The following is an 8,525-nucleotide window of genomic DNA, read 5'->3' as shown; positions in this document are numbered from 1 at the left end:
TGTGGTACATATACACAATGGAGTATTACACAGCCATTAAAAAGAATACATTTGAATCAGTTCTAATGAGGTGGATGAAACTGGAGCCTATTATATAGAGTGAAGTAAGTCAGAAAGAAAAACACCAATACAGTATACTGATGCATATATATGGAATTTAGAAAGATGGTAACGATGACCCTGTATGTGAGACAGCAAAAGAGACACAGATGTATAAGAACAGACGGACTCTGTGGGAGAAGGTGAGGGTGGGATGATTTGGGAGAATAGCATTGAAACATGCATATCATATGTGAAACAGATCGCCAGTCCAGATTCCATGCATGAGACAGGGTGCTCAGGGCCGGTGCACTGGGATGACCCTGAGGTGGGAGGGGGTTTCAGGATGGGGAACACATGTACACCCATGACTGATTCATGTCAATGTATGGCAAAAACCACTACAATATTGTAAAGTAATTAGCCTCCAATTAAAAAAAAAAAGCGTGGCTATTGAGATGGGCTCATGTGGAGCCGTGTATGAGTTTCTTTAGCATGGAGGAAAAAAGAGAGGTGACTGTGTGCAAGTGAGAGGGACTTAGATGTATAGATGTTACACCTTGTCTGGATCATTTAAACAAAGCAACCATAACCTACTGTATAGCACATGGAACTCTGCTCAATGTTATGTGCCAGCCTGGATGGGAGAGGGGTTTGGGGTAGAATGGGTATATGTACGTGTATGGCTGAGTTCCCTGAAACTACCACAACATTGTTAATCGGCTCTACCCTGTGCTGTGCTTAGTTACTCAGTCGTGTCCAACTCTTTGAGATTCCATGGGCTGTAGCCCGCCAGGCTTGTCTGTCTATGGGGATTCTCCAGGCAAGAATACTGGAGTGGGTTGCCATATCCTCCTCCAGGGGATCTTCCCAACCCAGGGATCAAACCCAGGTGTCCCGCATTGCAGGTGGATTCTTTACCATCTGAGGCACCAGGGAAGCCCAGGAATACTGGAGTGGGTAGCCTATCCCTTCTCCCTGACCCAGGAATCAAATTCGGGTTTCCTGCATTGCAGGCAGATTCTTTAGCAGCTGAGCTACCGGGGAAGCCCCGGCTATACCCTAATACAAAACAAAAAGTTTAAAGTTGGAAAAAAAGATTTTTCAAGATAATTGGAGAAATTTGAGTACAGTTTGGATGACAGATGATACAAAGAAATTATTAAGTTTGCTAGGTATGATCATGGCTTTTCAGTCCTGTAAGATATGTCCATGTTTTTAGAAATTCATATTGAAGTATATAGAGGTACAATGACAATTTCTGAGACTTGCTTAAAATTTTTAATAGGATAGAATGAAGGCGGTAAGGGTGAAATGAGCGTGGTCAAATCTTGATTAACTGTTAGACTGAGATGATGGAAAATATGTGGGTTCCTGAATTCCATTTGTTTGAAATTTTTCATGATAAAAATATTCTAAAAAGTAACAGCTCTCTCAGAAGGTGGTGGGGATCCATTGGAGATGTGATTAGCAAAAGATCATTCTCTAATGATAAAAAAAAATTTTTTTAATATCCTTTATTTAAAAAAAAAAAGTTTTGTTAGATTTTGGAGGTAGTTACTAAAAACCAGTTTCATCGCTTTATGTCAAGCAATTGGAGGGGATTTGGGAGACAGATAGTCCCCTGTGTGAAAGTGAATGCTGATCTTAGCTGGAATAACTTGCTTTCTTCAGCATCTGCAGTGCCTGGTCTCTAAGGACCTATCTGGCTACATGTGTTTTTCACATTTATTAGTGAAATTGGAGATTCAAGAGTAAGACACAGTCCTCGGGAACACTGTGTTAATTTGTGACACACTAGAGATTTTTTAGCCCATAAAGCAAATGAATGAGCTCCGTGGGGGTATAATGGTTATTTTCACCCTGGAAGGCAGTAAAGATCCACTGTATTTATTAAGTACTTAGAGAATGGAAAGTGAATAGTGCTATGAAAATAGAAAAATACACTCTTGCCATTAACAGTGTGATTTTTTCATCTGTTCTGAAGGAAAACTACCATCAGATGAAAACTTTAACATTAAGGTAAACCTCTATATATTTGGTTGTTTGATCTTGAGTAATAATTCAGTGTCCATGTAAAAGTTGCTTTTGTTTCTGTCAAACAGGTGGGATGAGGTTAAGGAACCTCACCCATTATTTTTGCAAGGACGAATATACAAAGAAATGAACAGATCAGATACTTGATTTAGGTCCTTCCCTCTGAGTGGTTGAGAGGCCTAAGGGAAGACATCCCTCTGTATAAGCTGATGCTCTGGGGCGTTTTTCGCCGACTGTGAAGGCTCAGCTCCCCTGGAGGCTTGGGGAGAGAGTGGGCGGGTTCTCACACTGAACAAGTCCAGGTGAAGCTGGTGCTCCAACAGGTGGGGGCTGTGTAAGATGCAGGGACGAGTGCACCCACCAAAGTCAAGAGGCGTGGCAAGATGGGACAGCCAGCCAGAGAAGCAAGTGCAGGAGGGGCCACGTGTTCTCCTTGGAAAACATAAGGCCTCGGAGGTCCCTTTGAAGAGGTTCAGAAGTGCTTTGCATTGAGGTAAGTAGGAAGCAAGCACAAATGAGGCCCCATTCACCACCAAGTTCATGGTCCACAAGAATTTAGGATATACAACTGTGAAGAAATTAAGTGATAAAAACGGCTCAGATAACTTGGTCCTGGGCTAAGTGTTAGTTTTTTCTCGTGCTTGTTTATATCTTGATGGTTTAAAAGACTGGACACTTTTAGGGAACCAGTGAAAAGAAACTGGTTTTTTTGTGTATGTGTGAGTGTGTGTAGTGAAAGGGTAGTGGTGTCCAAGAGCAGAGTAATTCCAGGGGGCATTGCTGTGGTTTTTACCTCTGTTCATACAAGACTGACAAAGCATTTCAGCCCCTACAAGACATTCGCTTGGGAAAATGGGAGGGAAGTGAGGAGGGCTGCAGAGAGGTGGGCTAGGCAAGGGGACTGGAGGTAGGGTCTGGAAGGGACCTCTCTTCCTCACCCTGGCCCTCGACTGTTGTGAGATGACCCTGCAGCCCTGCAGTCCTTTTTTTTGGAATGGTTGCTTTATAGTGCTGTGTTAGTTTCTACTGTACAGCAAAGTGAATCAGCTATAAGCATACATATATCCTCTCTTTTTTGGATTATCTTCCCATTTAGGTTACCACAGAGCACTGAGTAGAGTTCCCTGTGTAATACAATAGGTCCCCATTGGTTATCTATTTTAGACATAGTGTCGGTCATGTATATATTGAGGTCAATTCCAACCTCCCAATTCATCCTGTCCCTCCCTTTCCCTCCTTGATATCCATGCCTTTGTTATCTACATCTGTGCCTCTGTTTCTGCTTTGTAAATAAGATAATCTATAACAATGTTTTCAGCTTCCACATATATGCGTTAATGTACAGTATTTGTTCTTCTCTCTCTGACTTACTTCCCTCTGTATTACAATCTCTGGGTCCAGGCATTGCGGTCTTAAGCACTGCCCGTTACCAAGTGACTACCACAGGCCAGGCACATATCTATCCCAGGGCCACAGTGTCAGGAAGGAAGCTGAGGCTCAGTGCCAAGTGGGTGCTGGCTGGCAGTTCAAACCCTAGACTCCTTGAGCCAAAGCCAAGGCTCTGTCCCCTCCCCTGCAACGTCCCCCAGAGCTTCCTCTGAATCCAAAGCCAAGGATGTACAAAGGTAACACGCAATACCTAGAGATTCTGACCATGTGAGAAAGAACCAGTGGGGTTTGGGGACCTTCGGCAATATGAAGCATGTGATGGGGAGCCTACCCATAATGCCAGAGACACAGCTAAAAAGCACAAGCCGAAGAGTGTTGGGCTTTGCCCTTGCCTTGCTATTCTTCGGCTAGCTGAGTAAGTTAGGATATCCTTGTGTGTAAATGGAGGTCAGCCAGCCATACGTCTCCTGGGGCTCCAACAAACACTGCAGAGAGGCCTGGGCCCCCAAGCCCGGCAGAATGCAGAGCTTGGACCCTGCCTCCTGAGAGGGCAGGATGGCAACCTCCCCATGGCCTTGGTGAAATGCAGCCCAGGAAAGCCCTGGGGAATGCTGGGGTTTAAAATAAGCCATAGCTGGCTTGATTCCAGGCTTCAGGAGGCTGGGGTCAAGACGGAGCACATCTGTATAGCTAGTAGGGAGTTGTTTGTACAGAGGAGAGCGAGACACGACTTGGAATTTGCCCCAGATCAACTTCCTTTAATGATGGGCATTCAGTTGGACGCTGGTGGAAGATGTGTATGAACCTAATCACAAATCCAGAAGTTGCAGTCCTCAGAGCATCTTCAGCCCTCACTTGTAGCTGAAATAGCTTCCTCCCATATCCTCAGACATCCTGGTCAGTGCGCCATCCCCTTCATACCTTCCTTATGCTAGACAGCACAGGGCACCCTGTATGTCATCTGAACCATACACTTTTATTGCTCATCTCTGAGTAACGTCACATGAAGATCTCATTCTACTTTGCCTGCTCCCATCTGTTTTTCAAACTTGACATTTAAACTTTTCTGATGTGCCCTGATGGTTCACCAGCCCCCAGAACTCAACCGGGCAGCTCTGTTTCCCCTCGGTTCCCCTAACTCAGCAGGGCGTCCCAGACAGGACCAGTTGTTATTTACAAGTGTGATTCAGCCGTCACTGTGTCTTTGAACACACAGGGTTGTTGCTGTGGGATTTTAATTGCCATTTTCCTCTGTATAATTAAAATAAAATGAAAAAATGGGAGTGTCTCCAAAATCTGAATTAATTTCATGAGTACTTCTTGGGGGGAGAAGTATGTATAAATATGATAATTGTTACTTGCCTTTAGCAGAACTAGAGAATTTTACCTGGCTGAAAATAAAATATAGTCATTTTAAATGGAAGAAAAATTAGTCTGATACTTTTTGTGACTGAGAATCAGAATTAATAACATGGATGGGAAATGATAAATAACTCTGGATATAAGTTTCAAATAGAACACAGGGAACAAGCTGTAATTCTCTCTGGACCCAGCTTGCCTTATGCTGGTCTGGGCTTTTTTCTCCCCAGGGTTCATCATTGGTATTTACACATTTCTCAATAAAATGCCATAACCCCCAAATCAAACATTCCTTCATGCTTGGAAACAGGCATTTCACCTGCTTACTCTGCTCTGTAAGGGTGACAATGAGCACGTAGCAGAGAAAAATGAAACGACAAAAAGAGGGTTTTTTTCTTTTTTTTTTTTTAATTCACTGGGCCCCTAGTGTTTCACGCTGCAGACTTACCAAGCACCTGATGGGCATGTTTATAAAGACTTGGATGGTCACTTTATTTGGAATGACAAACTCTGCACTCTACATAATGAGGTCAGTGAAGCATCCAGAAAAGAAATGTATAATTTGGTAGCTTGGGTCTGTAAGCACAGCCCTGCTGTGGCTATTTAAGTTTAATGAAGCAGCTACTTTGCCGCTAACACGCTCTTAGTGAATAGCCTCCTTGGCATGTTTTTGAAAACTTAAATGTTGCTGGTAATCATGTCCCAGCCATCTCCTTGGAGAGCCTTTGTGCCCTGTTCTCAGAAGAAATATGCTGCTTTTACATGTTAATGGCTTTGAAATTAGTCATTTGCTCCATTTTCATTGGAAAGGAAGGTCAGTGTGTGATTTCCTGCCTGCCTTCATTTTCTCTGAACATTCAGAATTCTAAGCCAGTTCATCAGCCATGCAGTGTACTGTCTGGTTATAACATGCCTAAAAACCCAGGGAAATATTCTATCAAAGAGTGTTCCTATTCTCAGAGACTGTTCTTAGAATTCAACTCAGAGGGGAAAGTTCCTAGACAGGTCATTATTGCTATTTTTCCCCCTTTCAATTACCAACCGACTTGTATCATCCATTCCTTGGCCTCATTAGAGGAGGACTTGCTCCATGAGTATGCAGCTCCTTGAAGAGGCTAAGGGACACTTTAGAGACCCCTTTTGAAGCAGATTTGCTCATGTAAAACTAAAGTCAGGTTTCTGAATCCTGGATCTGTGTTAACGATGCACAGCTCTGTGGGAGCAGAAAGCCGTCTAGCCATACCGTAGTTCTGCACTTTCATTCCCTCAAATTTAGGGCATGGAGTGGCGTCCTCTGAATTAGCAAGTACATGATTGCTAGTGTTGTTATTGTCACTCAGTCATGTCCGACTCTTTGCAACTCCATGGACTGCAGCACACCAGGCTTCCTCGTCCTTCATTATCTCCTGGAGTTTGCTCAAATTTATGTCCGTTGAGTCAGTGATGCCATCCAACCATCTCATCCTCTGCTGCCCCCTTCTCCTTTTGCCTTCAATCTTTCCCAGCATCAAGGGCTTTTCCAATCGAAAAGTGAGTCAGCTTTTCATATTAGGTGACCAAAGTATTGGAGCTTCAGCTCAGCATCAGACCTTCCAATGAATATTCAGGATTGATTTCATTAGGATTGACTGGTTTGATCTCTTTGCAGTCCAAGGGACTCTCAAAAGTCTTCTCTAGCACCACAATTTGAAATCATCAATTCTTTGGTGCTCAGTCTTCTTTATGGTCCAACTGTCACATCCATACATGACTACTGGAAAAGCCATGGCTTTAACTATACAGACCTTTGTCCGCAAAGTGATGTCTCTGCTTTTTAATATGCTGTCTATGTTTGTCATAGCTTTCCCTCCAAGGAGCAACAGTCTTTTAATTCCATGGCTGCAGTCACTGTCTGCAATGGTTTTGGAGCCTAAGAAAATAAAATCTGTCACTACTTCCACTTTTGCCCCTTCCATTTGCCATGAAGTGATGAGACCAAATGCCATGATCTTAGTTTTTTGAATGTTGAGTTTTAAGCCAGCTTTTTCACTCCCTTTTTCCCCCTCATTAAGAGACTCTTTAGTTCCTCTTCACTTTTTGCCATTAGAGTGGTATCATCTGCATATCTGAAGTTGTTGGTATTTCTCTCAGCAATCTTGATTCCAGCTTGTGATTCATCCAGCCTAGCATTTTGCATGATGTACTCTGCATATAAGTTAAATAAGCAGGGTGACAATACACAGCCTTGTCATACAGTGGACTCATGCACAAAGCCCACTCTGTCGTACAGAGCCTAATGGCTCTGCAGCCTTGGAGAGAGTCTGGGGAACACTCCAGATTATTTGGTGACCTGTGCTTATCTTTGGGAAATGAAAAGCAGGACTTGAAATGGTTAGACTCTGTACTACCAGAAACTTTATAGGAATATGTAGTAAACTCTCAAAAAATGCTTGTTTGAATGGATGAAAGAATGAGTGAATCCTTCTGTTGAAAACTCTGATTGTGGAGATGATACACAGGACCCTTCCAGGTGTACTGTGACCTGAGGAGCCTATTTTTTAAAATCTCTGGAATTATCATTAGGGTTGAATCTGGAGGTCCAGGCTAGCTCTGGAATACCCCTCTGAGCTTAGGCCTGTTCAGCCCACTGCCCAGGCAGCCCACATGACTAGGTTAGTGCCAGCATACACACAGTATTATGCCCATTTATACCTTTAAATCCTGTGGACAATTTTTATACCCAAATAGAGTTGCCAACGTACCAGGTACCGCCCCCAAATAACTTTCTCATCTTACATCTGAGAAATTAAAGTTGACTTGGCACTGAAAACACAGCTCTGATAGAAGCAGGCTTGAAAAAGTATCTGGGAGTGGCTTCTGTTTTATTTTTCAGTGTATTTATCATGCAGTAGATTAGCTAAGATAAAGGTTTGCATGCATTCTAAGTTGCTTCAGTTGTGTCCAACTCTTTGTGGCTCTCTAGTCCATAGCCCACCAGGCTCCTCTCTCCATGAGATTCTCCAGGCAAGAATACTGGGGTAGGTTGCCATGCCCTCCTCCAGGGGATCTTGCTGACCCAGGGACAGAACCCACATCTCTTAAGTCTCCTGCATTGACAGACAGGTTCTTTACCACCAGTGCCACCTGGAAGCCCAAGGTAAGGGTAGCTACGGTAACAGATACGAATACCAAGCATAATAGTAATTTTTCATCATGGATCTTTACTAAATATTTTCAGGGAAAAGTGCAACCTGTGTAGGGGGCAATGGAGGTGACAAGTCTCGGGAGAATGAGAAGTTGGGTGCAAGGAAGATTCCCTTTGTACTCCCCACTGGGAGAAGACCAAGTGGTACAAGGTCAGGGCTCAAGTGTGATCTAAAGGGTCCAGTGGGTACAAATTGACCAGCAATGGAAGAAGACAGTTATAGAAGACAGAAACAAGATGCAGCTCAGGCCAGACAAAGAACAAGAAAGAAGGTTAATGTAGTAATAAAATGTGCATATGCACAGCTCCCTGTGCGTGGCTCATCCAACTTGCAGAGCACGTTCACATGTCTCATCTTATTTTAGACCTCACAAATAACCAGAAGAGGTGGCTCAGGAAGTATCAATACTCTGATTTCAAATGCAAAAAATCTCAGCAAAGTCTGAGAGACTGTGTGGTTTACTCCGGTGAGTGATGAGCCAGGGCACAGGCTTGGATGTCCTGCTTCTAAGAACAG

General features: G+C 43.4%; 1 protein-coding gene across 1 annotated transcript in view; it reads left to right on the top strand.

Annotated features, from left to right (window-relative positions):
* Window positions 1-8,525, top strand: part of MARCH3 (membrane-associated ring finger (C3HC4) 3, E3 ubiquitin protein ligase) — a 157,085-nt gene that overhangs the window by 102,563 nt on the left and 45,997 nt on the right. The window lies entirely within an intron of this gene.

This window comes from Bison bison, unplaced genomic scaffold (genome assembly GCF_000754665.1).
Source record: "Bison bison bison isolate TAMUID 2011002044 unplaced genomic scaffold, Bison_UMD1.0 scf7180017864235, whole genome shotgun sequence".
In the NCBI taxonomy this organism is placed as follows: domain Eukaryota; kingdom Metazoa; phylum Chordata; class Mammalia; order Artiodactyla; family Bovidae; genus Bison; species Bison bison.
Note: the sequence above shows the minus strand (reverse complement) of the source record. Positions and strands in the feature narration are given on the sequence as shown.